The sequence below is a fragment of the Amblyomma americanum genome, chromosome 1, assembly GCF_052857255.1.
Source record: "Amblyomma americanum isolate KBUSLIRL-KWMA chromosome 1, ASM5285725v1, whole genome shotgun sequence".
NCBI classification, from domain to species: Eukaryota; Metazoa; Arthropoda; class Arachnida; order Ixodida; family Ixodidae; genus Amblyomma; species Amblyomma americanum.
The window spans coordinates 433602461-433619617 of NC_135497.1; the positions used below are offsets into that span (position 1 = coordinate 433602461).

A 17157-nucleotide genomic window follows, 5' to 3' on the forward strand; every position below is an offset into this window, starting at 1 on the left:
CGTACACCGTGTTTTCCTGCGTGGCTAGGTGTCTCTCCACGTATTCTGCTCTTGCTTGTCTTCTGGCCGCGTGTAGGTTGGGGTCCATGTTGCGCGGCAGTGGGTAGATTCTGAGGGTTTGCCGGATTTCGTCCGGAATGTTCTCGTCCGGGTCTGCTGTGGTGTCCACTCTGTGGCCAAGTCTTCTCAGGAGTTGCCTGCCTGTTTCTGTAAGTTCTAGTCTTTCTAGCTGTGCGTTCAGCTGGGCCGCCGCCAACTCCTCGAAGGTGTTGTGGACTCCCAGCTGTAGTAGCTTGTCGTGGGAATGAGCTAATTTCTTGTTCTGTAGTTGTTCATTCATATCTCTTGTATATATTCAGTTGTGCACTCTTCTCTTAGCAACCAAGAAGTTTTTGTTCTCTCACTATTGTTACATTTATTGACGCTTGTACATTGTTTTATATGTTGTGTACTGTTTGTGTTTTTTTTGTTATAATTAACTGTACTTCTTTGGACCAAGTGGTTGCAATGAATTGGTGAAAAGGAGTTGCCGGAGCCGCTATGCAGCACAAACCTCTCCTTTACTGTTCATGCAAATAAAAAAAAACTAGGAGCAATTAGGCACCGCATTAAGGCTGTGGTGCGATAGTGTTAATGGGTTAATGCCCATTTTTGCAGAATTCTTCACTCTCCACTTAACATTTTTACATCCCTGGGAGCCCTCATACCAGTCCTGGCAGTATTGAAGCGGTTAATCGATGTGCCACTGCTGCGGCCGGTGGCTGTTTCAAACACAGCTACCGGTGGGGCTTGTGACACGGAAGTTCCTCTTCCCGAACAACCTCTCGCGATAAGTCATTAATTTACTTGCACCTGCCACGGTGAGCAGTTTGCCCACACTCCAGTGGGCATGTTGCCAGCACATGAATTAGGAGGGCCACTTAGAATGCTTCTCTGGGGATATTTGGCTCACGCCGCCGATGATGTCGAGGATGACTTCGACGACAGCGGCGGCGACGCTGGAATTTCCGCTTAACGGGGCCCGTAACGCTATGTCTTTAAAATATTACCTTTAATCACAGTGCAGCCGCGGTCTGTCAGGAAAAGCCTAGTGGAGTTCCATTCTCTTCTGGTCTTCCAAACTCCTCCTCATTGGCTCAACCGACACAACGCACCTGCCATCAAGGGAACAAATAGGAAAAAGGCAGACGGCGTTGGTTCAGAAGAATAACAAAGAGAAGGCGAAATGAAAGGAACGAAGAAGGAGAACATTCTTTACATTATTTACAAGCTACGTTATGTCTACCAATATCAGGTACTGAAATATCCACCACCAAATTTCTGGCTCAAACTGCACAAAGATGAGGTCACCGGTTATGATCCGCGCAGATTTTTCCCGCGGTACGGTGCATGTTATAGCTTGAAGCGTTTCGTTTCCAAAATTCGTAGAGTAAGTACCAATCCCCATACCTCTTTCAGTCATTTTTGGGCTTGTGAAAACCAGAGAATGGCATACCAAAAAGCTGAGTCATTCTAACGAGAAATTTCGTGCCGATCATCATCGCCTTGCATCTGTGATTACGCGCACAAAGTTTTGAATTTGGAGACGGGTATCACGGATGGTAGGCCTGCTTGCAGAATCTTGAAAACTGAGTGCTATTGCCATACGACCGCCAATAATATATCACTGCACATACGAGCGCTAACTGCGATAGATGAGAGTTTAATTAATTTGCTTTTATTTTACACACTGGCAACGGTAATTATTTTAACTTTGTGTCCACCTGGTGGTATAGACTCTTTTAAGAACTCTGTTTTGTACGATTTAACTTTACCTCCTTTCCTTAAATTGTAAGCGCATAACTTTGAATGTTGATTAAGATGGTTTCTGTCTATACAATGTTTTTTTTTGTACCATGTTGAAGTGGAAATCAGAAATTCAATTGTAGCCCAATGTTTCCTTGTGGACTATGTTAATGTATAAAAAATTCATCGAAAAATTTCACATAGTCACAAGATTCTAAGGACTACACAGAAATAATATAAGCGCAATTCCGCAATGTAAAGATTTGTTCGAAAACTAATAGTCATATCTAACCACAGAGGTTGGTAAGAACTATATTTGGTACATTCACCTAATGAAAAGCATGATTTCATGGCAAAAGAAAAATAAAACGAGAACTGAGCTATAGAGAGACTGAGCAAATCTTGCGCATGTCGCTACGATCATTGAGGAGAGATGTTCCCCACATCCAACGTGCGGATGCCGAATGCCTTTGTGCTCTGCTTCTAACGGAGGAAGGACGTCCGGCTATTGCCCAAGACAGGAAGGCTCGGGTGGCGGCTGCAGCTGCGCCCCTGCAAACCGACAAACGTGCGTCGCCGGCTGTCTGCTTTCGCCGCGTGCACAGGTTGAGCATCCTGTGGGACATATGCATCTTATTTTCTATTGGTGCGCATGAATCTGATATCTGAAATTGAATCTGAATCAGGCACTACCGCACCCCACTCTCACTCGCCTATTCTCGAAAGCAAAGCCTGTACTATTAAGTGACATATCTTACTGCCATGCAGTGTTGAACCGAATCTGTTGTTCGTTGCACTCCATGCCAGTTATCGCCTTAAAATGGCGCTCTCACCAAAGCCAGTCAGGAAAGTATATGCTTCCTTAAAATCTTATCGACAAAGCCATTCGCAGATATGTTCATTAAATGTGTACCTTTTGTCAGTGTCCTCTCGGGAAACGGCACCGCTCCATTCAGTGGCGCGAAAACGGTTCTTGGTGATTTTTAGTGCAGTAGTTATATTACCCGCACTCTCGCCAAAATCCTATGCTGAAGCCAGCTTTACAGCACGCTGCCCACTTCGCCACCGGATTGTTGGCAACCTGCAAGTGTATATGTGCGTGTGCGCGCGTGTGTGCACGTGTGTTCCTCGCATTCGGGAGCTGCTGGGTTCGATCCACAGTGCCTACCGGTAGCCACCGGTTTTTCTAGTTGGTTCAACATTTCCCCCGGCCTGGTGCTCGGCTCTTCTTGGGTGGGATGCATGGCAAAGAGTATTTAACCAAACGCGCGCGCGCGTGCGTGAGTGCTTGCGTGTGTGTGCAAATACATATAAATATGGGACGTTTTCGGTTATAGAATATCTGATACGGGTCCCATTTGAACCCAACATATTTTTGAAAATGTGGCGGAGTGCTTGAAGGTTGCTTCACTACCGCCACCGGTTGGCCTGGTGTTGCACTGCCTCCGGGATCACCCTGAGACATTAAAGCGCGCGTCTTTTCTATCCTATCTCTCTACCTTATCTTTATACTCTCCTACTTTCAGCATGTAGTAGCGATTGTGGCTCAGCTTGAGCCAGTGGGCAGGCCCGTGCACTTTCCTTTTCAGTTTTCCTGGCAACAACAGAAGAAGAATACATATAAATACATAAACACTTGCCACCGTGGCCGGCGGCGCACTTCAGTTAATGATATTTCGCGAGAGGTTGTTCGGGAAGAGCACCCTTGGGCGCACAAGCCCCACTGCAGGGCAGTGGCGCATCGCTTAATCCCTGCATCACTGTTCCAGTATGGCATGACTCCCAGGGATCGATGAGTGCAAAGTACACTCTAAAAAAAGAGGTGTAAGAAAGGGGTAAGGAAGGGGTAACTTCGAATTTTACCCCTTCTCGGCGGGCATGAAATAACCTTGCACCCTTTAAATACCTGCTGCGAGACGTTTAGTCTGTTTCGTGAAAGTTGTACTTTATTCTTTTTGGGCGTGTTGAGAACAGTGTTTCGTTTTTTAAGCCAAATATGGCGGAAAAAATGCTCTCCGGGATTTATCCTAGAGGAAACTGTGTTCAGTGGCTGAAATTTTGGAGGCCAAAGGAATACTGCGGCATTGTTTGCACTTGCGCAATATATCCGTGCTAGTGGGGTTTTTTTTACTGAAAAACGCAGTTTTCTTTTGTCTTAAGTAAACTCTGAACCGCGGCAGTTCTAGATGATCAAAAAGACATCTTTCTTCTATGTGGAGGTTAGAGCAAGGTGTCTTATAAAAAGAAAAAGCTCTTTATGGAAGCTTTGCTGTTTATATCCTCCCAGACTTGCTGATCATAACTTGCACGGATCAAGCTTTTTGTACTTCTTCGTTTCTCAAATACGAGGTGGCACATTATTTTACTTACAGCTTTAAGATGGTGCCGTGACCAACGTTGTTTGTAAAGCACATCGGATGAGGGCAGTTGCATGAACGCGTCCTTGAAGCAAGTTCTTAAGCGGTGAGCACCCTCAGCGATGTCAAGCTGGACCCTCGCAGTAGTACGCAGGACGCGTTTATACGTCGACGTAAAGCGCGCGCGCGGCACGGCGACGTTACGTTGGCCACAGCGAGATGCTCTAGACTCCAACGGCGCTTGAGCATCGACGCATTCGGCGGCTTCGGCGCACCCCGACCACACCAGCGGCAACTAGGAGCATGTGTCGATTCCGCTCCGAGTGCGTCAGCCTCCGCCGGCCCGGCCAGACCGGTTCCGCCTCTCGTCGGGCCGGCGTTTTCCCGTTTTCCAAAAACTGATGGTGGTGGTGTTGGTTGCTGCTATGAAGGGGGGAGGGGGATACTGGTCCCGACGTATATGCACTGTCTCAGGGCACTTTCTCCTTTAGCGCATAAATGAACTTCGCCGATGTGGTGCTACCCCGCCGCGGTGGCTCAGTGGTTAGGCTGATCGGCTACTGAGCCGGAGTTCGAACCCGACCGCGGCGGCCGCGTTTCGATGGAGGCGAAATGCAAAGGCGCCTGTGTGCTGTGCGATGTCGGTGCACGTTAAAGGTCCCCAGGCGGATGAAATTATTCCGAATGGGAACCGTCTTGAGCTAAAGTCTGCTCAGATTAAGGTGAATACCCCTCTCCATTTCTGAAAAGATTACAATGGTGGGCGACTGACTCATCTCTGAGTCACACTAACGCCAGCCATGGGTAGAGCAGGAAGTGAAAACCAGTCTGTGAACGAGGGTGTTTCTCGGAAAGCAACTTCTTGTAAGTCGGTTTTTCTGGCATTTTGAAAGTTGAAACGATAATTCTCCTTCACAGACAGCCTTTTAATTTCCTGCTCTGCCAACAGAGGGAAGGTGAGTCAATCGCCTTTCATTTTATTCTTTTTATAAAAGAAGAGACAGTTATGCCCCTTAATCTCAGTGAACATGAAGCGCCACATATTACCACCAACTTTCGAGGTCGAGTGTAAAGGGCAGCTGCAGAAGGGTATTATGGTGCACCACTGCACCTGTCTCAACCTGTTCCTCGCGTTCGCAGACATGCTCTGCGCACAAAAGGAGAGAGAGCGAGTATTTATTGTGGATAAGCTACAGACCAATGCTGGTTGGTACAGGAGGCGAACAGGAGGACGAGCAGAGTCCGTAGAAATTTTGGATTCACAAGAACTTTTGGCTATTCATTGTGTCCTATCCACAACCTCCCTCTCATACAGATAGGAAAGCATCTTCGCTCTTCCTTTTCGAGCAAGAATGCGGAAATGTGAACAAGGGTTTTCGTTTGAAAAATGTGTGCCATATTGGAGAGGGTGCTACTATTCTGCAAGTTGTCAACTGACCACTAGCGGATACCAGTATGTCATCTCTTCCGGAAAGCTTGTTTTCCAACTAAAAGGTCTCGAACGCAAACGACACATCAAATTCTTCTTGAGAAGGAAAACTCCGGATCATCGCGCGCTGTCTGCAGCAGAGGCTAGGCAAGAAGAGGAAGATGCCTTCTTCGCCCTTCCATGGTGTGTGGGTTGTTCTTTGTTCGGGCTACCAGTGCAGAAGGGGGAATGGAGTAAGTTAGAGCGCTGAAAGTTGAAGCACAGGTGCGAAGAATTTTAGCGCCAGCTACAAAAAGCAGCCCAGCCAGCAATGTGGCGGTACATGGAAACGTGTGTAGCAAGAAGGAAAAGAGAAAGAAGCGCTTTAGGAGGAGAGAATTATCATGAATGCGAAGACCACCCTTCCTTTCTTCTGAAAACACCTCTCCCATTGCTGCCATGCTGACATGGAATGCACTTGGAATGCAGCCCTTTTGGAATGTGCTGCTTCTATGGATGCTCCTCTCCCGATCTTTTCACACTGCGTTCCTCTCTGGGGGTAAGGGACGAGTTGGTACCTGCTTAGCGGCTTTGTCCTGTATCTCGCTGCATGTTTTATTAGCTTGCAGTTCCTACATCCGAAGTATTCTTCACAATACAGTTTTCACCAACGTCCTAGAGGCCTCCACCTCTGGGCAAGATTACGGCGTTGAAAGGCAATACGTTTTCCGTAATCCGCTTATCGCCAACGTTTTTCCGCGTACGCAGCGGAAGGTAGCCTGTGCGACCAAAAACGACTCCCGTGACGTCACGGCTTCTTAGAAAAACAAAATGAGGCTTTTTTCTCATGTGATTAACTGCTTTCAGTCTTTTTAACACCTGTATTCTTGTAACGATTATTTCTACCAATATTGAAGAATATTTCCTTGCTTTTCATAATCTCGTCCAAGCTGATGTCAATGGAACAACTTTACAAGAAACTACATCACGAGAGCGTCACCAACACATTGAGACGCTGTTCAAGCGTATCGAAGCGTAGTTCAACAGAGCTGGCCCTTGTTGCAGAAACTGCTTTGTCTTCATAAAAGTGGTGAACACGAATTAAAAGTAAATCGAAGCGTCGCTTTCTTTTCTCGTTGCTGTCCATCGCGTTTTCGAGATGCCTTTAGAGCAATTGCTCATTTTAAATGAATTTCCTGCCTGCGCACCCACTCTACAGACAATACACTTCGCGCACCACATGATGACATGCCTACTATAACAATAAAAACATTACTCCTTTTCAGTGATAATCACAGACGGCTGACTGACGCATTTCTGCTTATTCTTTCTGATCATGAATGCCTCCAATAGCTCACGCTCACGTTTAGATTTCCCCCGCCCTATAATGCTGGCAATGTGAAAACTAGGAGAACATTTGCAGTCCTTTACATGTAAGTCTAGATTGCTGCCTGTGCCAGTGCCCAAAGTTGTGCGATGTTGCCTCAGGCGCTCATTCAAGCATGCTCCAGTTTGGCCTATGTAGATTTTCCCGCATGACAATGGGATTGAATACACCACGCCCACTGCGCATGTGGTGAACATAGTCTGGTGTTTCCTGTTGCAAACACAGTTCTGCGCATGTCTGCAAAGGTTTGGGCGCACAAACCGAACAGTTTGCAAGGAGCAGAAAATGCCATAGTGACACCAAACCTCTGAGCCACTTTTTTCAGACCATGTGAAGATAGAGTTCAATCGTGACAGTTTGAGTAGCCTCCAATTCGCTGGGGACATAAATCAGGGCCTAGAGAGGAATGGCCCATGGTTGAACGCCCGTATAAGCACTCAACACAGAAGGTTCGGAGCAAAACTAGAAGAGAGTAAAACTTATTATCAACTGGCCGGGAAGTGTAGAATACTTGTCACGGAATACACGACCGCAGGTGCGGACCACAGGCGTAGAATTGCTAGGAGAATATGAATGAAGGAGCTGGAGAGCACTGACAGGCATTCTCAGGTTATTTCCAGAGCTGGAAACCAATCTTGCCAATACATCGATCAAAAACTTCGACGTTAACGAAAAGGCTTCAAATCAAATTGTGGAAAACAAAGATATCTGTTTGGGTGTTTTAAATAACTCGGCAATCTGGGCACCTTTACCAGACATATAGTATCCGCTATGCATACTTGCAGGTTCTGCACATTGACATGCCGCTATTTAGAACAGCCAGGCATTTCTTTTTTTTAGCACAGCTGCGTCAAACCTTCACTCTAAGAATGCTTTGTGGTTCGCCCAATGTATTATTGGCGCACTCTTCTGAAGCAAGGTAGCCGAAATCGAGACGGGCTCCCTAGGCACCATTATATATCATGTTCAAACACGCACGGACCGTTTCCAGTAATGCCATTGTTATTACGTGCAAGCCCGCGGGTGGATCTTTTAACTGCCTAATATTTTTTTTTATTTATTCATACTGTTAACCCTCTGCATGAGGGTCATTACAGGGAGGGAAACATATACAGACACAAGTGCAATTCTCTTCGCTAAAAAAAAGAAACACTCAAATGCACAGAATTACAGAATTGCACAGCAATCATCCAGGAACGCGTTCACACCTATCACATATTTTTCTACATCTGTTTGGTCCACAACGTCACTTGGAAGTTGATTCCAAATTTCTACAGCATCGGGAAAAAAGGAGTAGCGATAGACATCAGTACGTGTAATAATAGGTTGTAATACCTTACTGTGATTTTTCCGAGGGCAACGCTTCAGGGGAGGTGTAACATAGTGATGTTTATTAACTTTGACTTTATCATTCATTATCAGAAAAAAAAGTTTCAATTTCTGCTTTGTTCTTCTTACTTCTAGTGATTCTAACTGACACTCTTTTAGCATTGCTGTGACTGAATCAGTCCGGCGGTATTTAGAGCATATAAAACGTGCTGACATCCTTTGCAATCTTTCCAGTTGCCGTTTTAAACCCTTTTGATGAGGACTCCACACTGCACTTGCGTACTCTATGATTGGCCGCACGAACGCCTTGTACGCAATCAATTTAATTTCTCTAGTCGCATTCGGCAACTTCCTCCTCAGGAAACAGACCTTCTGGTAGGCTTTTAAATAGACATTTTCAATATGGGTGCGCGAGTCAAGATTATTTGTTAATGTCACTCCCAAGTACTTGTGACACTTTACTTGATCTAAGGAATTTTCACCGATATTGTATCGTAACATCATAACATTCTGCTTCCTTGTTACTTGCATGTAATTAGATTTTTGGTAGTTTATATCCATACCCCATTTCAGGCACCACGAGTTTAACGACTGAAGACACCTATTTATGTTCATCTGATCTGCCGGGGAAGCTACAGGAGAGTAAACCAAACAATCATCGGCAAAAAGTTTCATTCTGACAGGCGATTCGACGATAGAAGAATTATCATTTATATACAATAAAAACAAAAGCGGACCTAAAACGGAGCCCTGTGGCACCCCCGACAGAACTTCACGCCTATCCGATACTGCACTTTCTATTTTGACGACTTGACAGCGGTTACTTAGATAGGCTTGAATCCACAGTACTATATTTTCAGCGATTCCTAATCTGCGTAGTTTAAAAAGAAGCTTATGATGCGGAACTTTATCGAAAGCCTTCGAGAAGTCTACACAGACCACATCTACCTGCTGATGTTCATCTATAGCCTTGCAAAAGTCGTTCACTGTTTCAATTAACTGCGTTACTGTCGAAAGGCCGGTCCGAAAACCATGCTGAAATGGACACAAGTGGACACAGGCGTAGAATTGCTAGGAGAATATGAATGAAGGAGCTGGAGAGCACTGACAGGCATTCTCAGGTTATTTCCAGAGCTGGAAACCAATCTTGCCAATACATCGATCAAAAACTTCGACGTTAACGAAAAGGCTTGAAATTAAATTGTGGAAAACAAAGATATCTGTTTGGGTGTTTTAAATAACCCGGCAATCTGGACACCTTTACCAGACATATAGTATCCGCTATGCATACTTGCAGGTTCTGCACATTGACATGCCGCTATTTAGAACAGCCAGGCATTTCTTTTTTTTTAGCACAGCTGCGTCAAACCTTCACTCTAAGAATGCTTTGTGGTTCGCCCAATGTATTATTGGCGCACTCTTCTGATGCAAGGTAGCCGAAATCGAGACGGGCTCCCTAGGCACCAATATATATCATGTTCAAACACGCACGGACCGTTTCCAGTAATGCCATTGTTATTACGTGCAAGCCCGCGGGTGGATCTTTTAACTGCCTAAATTTTTTTTTTATTTATTCATACTGTTAACCCTCTGCATGAGGGTCATTACAGGGAGGGAAACATATACAGACACAAGTGCAATTCTCTTCGCTAAAAAAAAGAAACACTCAAATGCACAGAATTACAGAATTGCACAGCAATCATCCAGGAACGCGTTCACACCTATAACATATTTTTCTACATCTGTTTGGTCCACAACGTCACTTGGAAGTTGATTCCAAATTTCTACAGCATCGGGAAAAAAGGAGTAGCGATAGACATCAGTATGTGTAATAATAGGTTGTAATACCTTACTGTGATTTTTCCGAGGGCAACGCTTCAGTGGAGGTGTAACATAGTGATGTTTATTAACTTTGACTTTATCATTTGTTATCAGAAAAAAAAGTTTCAATTTCTGCTTTGTTCTTCTTACTTCTAGTGATTCTAACTGACACTCTTTTAGCATTGCTGTGACTGAATCAGTGCGGCGGTATTTAGAGCATATAAAACGTGCTGACATCCTTTGCAATCTTTCCAGTTGCCGTTTTAAACCCTTTTGATGAGGACTCCACACTGCACTTGCGTACTCTATGATTGGCCGCACGAACGTCTTGTACGCAATCAATTTAATTTCTCTAGTCGCATTCGGCAACTTCCTCCTCAGGAAACAGACCTTCTGGTAGGCTTTTAAATAGACATTTTCAATATGGGTGCGCGAGTCAAGATTATTTGTTAATGTCACTCCCAAGTACTTGAGACACTTTACTTGATCTAAGGAATTTTCACCGATATTGTATCGTAACATCATAACATTCTGCTTCCTTGTTACTTGCATGTAATTAGATTTTTGGTAGTTTATATCCATACCCCATTTCGGGCACCACGAGTTTAACGACTGAAGACACCTATTTATGTTCATCTGATCTGCCGGGGAAGCCACAGGAGAGTAAACCAAACAATCATTGGCAAAAAGTTTCATTCTGACAGGCGATTCGACGATAGAAGAAATATCATTTATATACAATAAAAACAAAAGCGGACCTAAAACGGAGCCCTGTGGCACCCCCGACAGAACTTCACGCCTATCCGATACTGCACTTTCTATTTTGACGACTTGACAGCGGTTACTTAGATAGGCTTGAATCCACAGTACTATATTTTCAGCGATTCCTAATCTGCGTAGTTTAAAAAGAAGCTTATGATGCGGAACTTTATCGAAAGCCTTCGAGAAGTCTACACAGACCACATCTACCTGCTGATGTTCATCTATAGCCTTGCAAAAGTCGTTCACTGTTTCAATTAACTGCGTTACTGTCGAAAGGCCGGTCCGAAAACCATGCTGAAATGGACACAAGTGGACACAGGCGTAGAATTGCTAGGAGAATATGAATGAAGGAGCTGGAGAGCACTGACAGGCATTCTCAGGTTATTTCCAGAGCTGGAAACCAATCTTGCCAATACATCGATCAAAAACTTCGACGTTAACGAAAAGGCTTGAAATTAAATTGTGGAAAACAAAGATATCTGTTTGGGTGTTTTAAATAACCCGGCAATCTGGACACCTTTACCAGACATATAGTATCCGCTATGCATACTTGCAGGTTCTGCACATTGACATGCCGCTATTTAGAACAGCCAGGCATTTCTTTTTTTTTAGCACAGCTGCGTCAAACCTTCACTCTAAGAATGCTTTGTGGTTCGCCCAATGTATTATTGGCGCACTCTTCTGATGCAAGGTAGCCGAAATCGAGACGGGCTCCCTAGGCACCAATATATATCATGTTCAAACACGCACGGACCGTTTCCAGTAATGCCATTGTTATTACGTGCAAGCCCGCGGGTGGATCTTTTAACTGCCTAAATTTTTTTTTTATTTATTCATACTGTTAACCCTCTGCATGAGGGTCATTACAGGGAGGGAAACATATACAGACACAAGTGCAATTCTCTTCGCTAAAAAAAAGAAACACTCAAATGCACAGAATTACAGAATTGCACAGCAATCATCCAGGAACGCGTTCACACCTATAACATATTTTTCTACATCTGTTTGGTCCACAACGTCACTTGGAAGTTGATTCCAAATTTCTACAGCATCGGGAAAAAAGGAGTAGCGATAGACATCAGTATGTGTAATAATAGGTTGTAATACCTTACTGTGATTTTTCCGAGGGCAACGCTTCAGTGGAGGTGTAACATAGTGATGTTTATTAACTTTGACTTTATCATTTGTTATCAGAAAAAAAAGTTTCAATTTCTGCTTTGTTCTTCTTACTTCTAGTGATTCTAACTGACACTCTTTTAGCATTGCTGTGACTGAATCAGTGCGGCGGTATTTAGAGCATATAAAACGTGCTGACATCCTTTGCAATCTTTCCAGTTGCCGTTTTAAACCCTTTTGATGAGGACTCCACACTGCACTTGCGTACTCTATGATTGGCCGCACGAACGTCTTGTACGCAATCAATTTAATTTCTCTAGTCGCATTCGGCAACTTCCTCCTCAGGAAACAGACCTTCTGGTAGGCTTTTAAATAGACATTTTCAATATGGGTGCGCGAGTCAAGATTATTTGTTAATGTCACTCCCAAGTACTTGAGACACTTTACTTGATCTAAGGAATTTTCACCGATATTGTATCGTAACATCATAACATTCTGCTTCCTTGTTACTTGCATGTAATTAGATTTTTGGTAGTTTATATCCATACCCCATTTCGGGCACCACGAGTTTAACGACTGAAGACACCTATTTATGTTCATCTGATCTGCCGGGGAAGCCACAGGAGAGTAAACCAAACAATCATTGGCAAAAAGTTTCATTCTGACAGGCGATTCGACGATAGAAGAAATATCATTTATATACAATAAAAACAAAAGCGGACCTAAAACGGAGCCCTGTGGCACCCCCGACAGAACTTCACGCCTATCCGATACTGCACTTTCTATTTTGACGACTTGACAGCGGTTACTTAGATAGGCTTGAATCCACAGTACTATATTTTCAGCGATTCCTAATCTGCGTAGTTTAAAAAGAAGCTTATGATGCGGAACTTTATCGAAAGCCTTCGAGAAGTCTACACAGACCACATCTGCCTGCTGACGTTCATCTATAGCTTTGCAAAAGTCGTTCACTGTTTCAATTACCTGCGTTACTGTCGAAAGGCCGGTCCGAAAACCATGCTGAAATGGACACAATAGGTCATTTATTTCCAAAAAATGAAGGATGTGTTCAGCTATTTTGTGTTCAAAAACCTTGCAACATACGGAAGTGAGTGAAACTGGCCTGTAGGTTTTTACAAGAAGTCGATTACCGCCTTTAAATACCGGAACTACTATTGCGCTGCGCCAGTCACGAGGTAAAGAATGATCCGCAATGACTTTTCAAATAAAATTTGCAAATAATATGATAACCACTCAGCATACCGTTTAAGGAATTCCGTCGGTATTTCATCGGGACCGCTCGATTTCTTCGGGTCCAGAGGCAGCAGCTGCTCACAGATGCCCTCCCTATTGATGCGAATCTCGTGCATTGAGTATGGCAACGGGTAAATTGTTGTATGATCACTCTCAATATCATTGTCATCCCTACTAAAGACCGACTGGAAGAAATCATTAAACAGATTTGCAATATCGTTTTTATCAGTCACCTCATCGTCCCCATCCATTACCTGTGTGATTGCGTTCTTTTTCTTTGAAAAATATCGCCAGAACTTTTGTGGTGAGCTTGTGAGAAAATTAGTCAGTGTTGTATTGAAGTAAGTTTTTTTCGAATCTAATAACACTGTTTTGAGCTTCTTTTTGATGTTTGAAAGTTCTGTCGCTCTATTTTTTTGCTTTCGTAGCCTTTTTACCTTGCGCTTTTTTTCAGGCCGATGTTTTTGTATTTCAAACAGCGTTTTAAACACCAGTTTTCGAATGCTCACGTGCATTCTTTCAGCTGAAGCACAAGCCATCAAATAGCATAGAATCAATTTTAACGCAGCGGCATCTCTCCCAACGTCGGCAAACGCAACCAGCTTCCAGGCGTCCTCTGTAATATGCTGGGCGATAACTAGTTTCACATAAAAAGAAATCAGAAACCTTTTTTAGCAATGATGAGCCAGGCCGTCACATGGTACTATTTTAAATTCTATATTTCAGGGCACTTAAAAATGATGAGCACTCTTCTACACCTATTTTTATTTCGCAGCTATATAGTAATGTCCGAAAATGGCAATATTTAGGCCATTCCCTGGCGCTGCTCACTTTATTGGCCGGACCGCGCTGTAAATATTGTAGGCTAATGGTGTAAAGCTGAAGCTGTTTATAGCGCATATTTGCAGTTCTTCCGTGGTGGAGCGCTAAAAGTCAGTTCCGACTGTGGCTTTGCGGTGTCTGTAACTTCCAGAAGTGTACCTTGGACATCGTTTCATCGAATGACATATATATCGTAGAATTCGAATATCGAGCCGAACTTCATTTACTGAAATGAGCGCAATTACACCAAAAAAATCAATTTGCTACTTTTGTCACGAAGCACAGAACGGTGGCAGATATCCTAAGCAGTGTTATATTATTCAGGATTACGGCAGGCTAATAAGCGAAATAAACTGAAAAACTAAGTTAAACTCGAGCTAGTTCGAAAGTACTTAGAATCTAGCTAGGTTTCACGCAGTTTCACTCGCCCATGTGATCAGTGTATATAAGCGTTGCGTTATTTGCTTTAGAACCTCGGGCCCCCTATGGCTTTGCAATTGAACTGCAGTTGTTGTAATTGCGTTTTACCCGTGTTTCTCGTTTTCAGGTCCATGTTCCTTTTGTGTGTGTATGTTCTGGACATATGTGCTTCAAGGGTGGGGGGGAGGGATTATACATGCGTTTTGCAATAAGAATGAAATTGTGGCTGAAATTTTCTTTCACTGAAATTCCTGATATGACATCGAGCCGGTGCTTTCCTAGAAGTAGTACCGAGCCACCAGCGTCTCTCAATTGTTAAAAAAAACATAAACAGAGGGCCGTTGCACAGAGAGAAAGTTTGAAGGAAAGAAAGGTAGGAGTCGGAGGAAGAGTGATTAATTAATAGAGGAGGCAAGCCCATCGCAGCGGCGAAGCGCTGGGACCGAAATGGTCCGCTTTCAGTATCGTAATAAAGAGATTGATGGAGAGTGCGGTTTTGAGAACAAAACGGAAATACAAAGTGAGCGCTAGAAGCGCTAGGAACCAGTTGTGGAGAGCCCTCCTGTTCGTGATTATTTTGTTGTGCTCGTCAATAAAAAATTCTTTTGGGCTATTTTCTTGATAAACGTCGTGTTCACATTTGGCTACATTTCGGCTACTTTTTCACTCTCTTTGGCGTTCAGTGCTTGGACCCATTTGACAACTCTGCTTGAGGCGCATCTACATGCTCAGCCGCGTGCCCCTCAGGCTGAAAATTCTCTCGGGTCTATGTCAACGCCTGTGTCCCAAAACAAACGCGGACTGCCAATTCTTGCCCTGTGGGTGTTGCGCGCGTAAGTGCAACCTTTTCTTTCTGAGCAACCTCGGTGCCAGTATTTGGGTTTGAAGGGGGCTTGCAAGCAAGTGCTTTTTCCTTTTTCAGGCATACAGCACACGCACACTGACCTTTAACACCCCCCCCCCCCCAAAAAAAAAGAAAAGAAAGAAATCAAGACCGGAGCTGCATGAGTCCCCTCGAAACACGTAAGCGTGGTTTAGCCAGCCACGTGGTTTCCGTAAAGCTGCGTTTACCTGAAAAATACAAGGAATAGGAACATATGAAGAAAACAAGTTTTGCCTCGTTAATACGACTCCCGTTATTATGAACTACTCGAATTAGGGACAATTTTAAAAAGTTAGCCTTCGCGGCAACATAAATGTCATGACATCAGACGCGAAGGCAGCCACGGGCCCGTGTTCAGCTGCCGGAGGAAGTTTCTAAATCACACACACTATAAAAGGAGGCAAATTTGGCGTCCTTCCTTTCTCCCCTGTGCAAAGCCTGCGCGGAGAGAGCGTCGACGGGCCGACGTGGCCTTGTAAACAACCCGGCAATCTCGCCTGTGCAGCGTTTCTTTCTCCTCTCTTTTTCTTTCGCCGCGTGGGCGCGGACAGCTGCGGGCACTGCTAAAAAAAGTAGCGAAGAAAATAAAACATTTTCTTTTTTTGCCACGTGACCGAAGAAGCTGGATTTCGGCGGCAATGGAAGCCGCAGCCGAAGCCGAAGGCAATCTTTGCCGGAGGCATGGCCTGCATGGCCAGCGTAGCCGCGGTACGTTAGGATGTTGGGCAAAATTTTCCTTCATGTCAGGCACAATTAGGCGTTTGCACGGACGTTTGCCTGCTGCCTGTACCTGCTTCTAGTCATATCGTGTCTTTTTCTACTCTTCCCTCTGTGGCGAAAGTGTTCGGTTGAGGATGTTTGCTGCGAACAGGGATTTGGCGTGTGCGACTCCGCGAGGCCACCAGCGAGGGCGGATCGAGCACGCGAGAAGAGTGGAGAGCTGCTTCCATCTTAACTTTGCGTCGATACATGTAAGTCCTCAAGCAGTGCATGCACAAGCGTAGAAAGTTGCGCTTGTTGACGTGAGTTCGTCTTGAAAACAGCGCTAAAGATGGAGAACACGAGCGCCTCCGTCTTTCGCGTCCCGTTCATCAAGGCGGAAATTTGGGCGAGTTGGGAAGTAATCATTATTTTTGCTCACAGCTCAACAAGAACGGGACACGCGACTAAAGACAAACACAAACACGCGTTGGCTATCAAGTGTTTTTTATTGACCGAAATGCGTATGTATACAGAAAATGATAGACTTATCAAGACAAAAGTTATCTCGAAGGCACGTGGAAAGTCAGATAATTAATTCCCTCCAGGATAATGTATATATACGCCTTTCGTTCTTCAGTAAAAAACCTGTTGATAGTCAGCGCTTGCTTGTGTTGTCTTTCGTCTCGTGTCCCATTCTTGTTGTGCTGTGAGGAAAAATGATGAATATTTCTCGTCCCGTCTTTCCCGCAGTTATCAAGACGAAGCTGGGTGTTTCCATGCGAGATCTAACTCCCTCAATATATCAAATTTCAAGATTTTTTGATTCAGTAGGCCAACAGTGAATTTCGTTTTGTGAAAGTGCTAATATTTCAGAAGAAAAAAACTATAAAGGACGCCGTGGGAGAGGAAGCGTTTTCAAGCACAGCTCATTTTCGCAAATTTGCGATGACGTAAGAATCTAGATGTGAAAGCCATGATAGACATATTTCGCGTGCTAAATGTACAGGTGAGAAGGAGAATGTCAGGCTTACTTCTGCAACTTTGAGGAAGTTGTTTGCAGGAAAATATTTCGAAAACGACACCTCTCAAAACGAGACTATATTCAAGAATT

At 44.3% G+C, this 17157-nt stretch overlaps 1 long non-coding RNA gene across 4 annotated transcripts in view; it reads right to left on the bottom strand.

The window, feature by feature from the left end:
• The window catches only part of LOC144115892 (uncharacterized), a 256236-nt gene that overhangs the window by 152372 nt on the left and 86707 nt on the right, over positions 1 to 17157 (bottom strand). For 2 of the 4 annotated variants that reach the window (XR_013311598.1, XR_013311596.1), the window contains exon 3: positions 1050 to 1154. The exons of the other annotated variants lie outside the window; for them this stretch is intronic. This is a non-coding gene — a long non-coding RNA (uncharacterized LOC144115892). The remainder of the gene's footprint in view (positions 1 to 1049; positions 1155 to 17157) is intronic. 4 annotated transcript variants of the gene reach the window in all.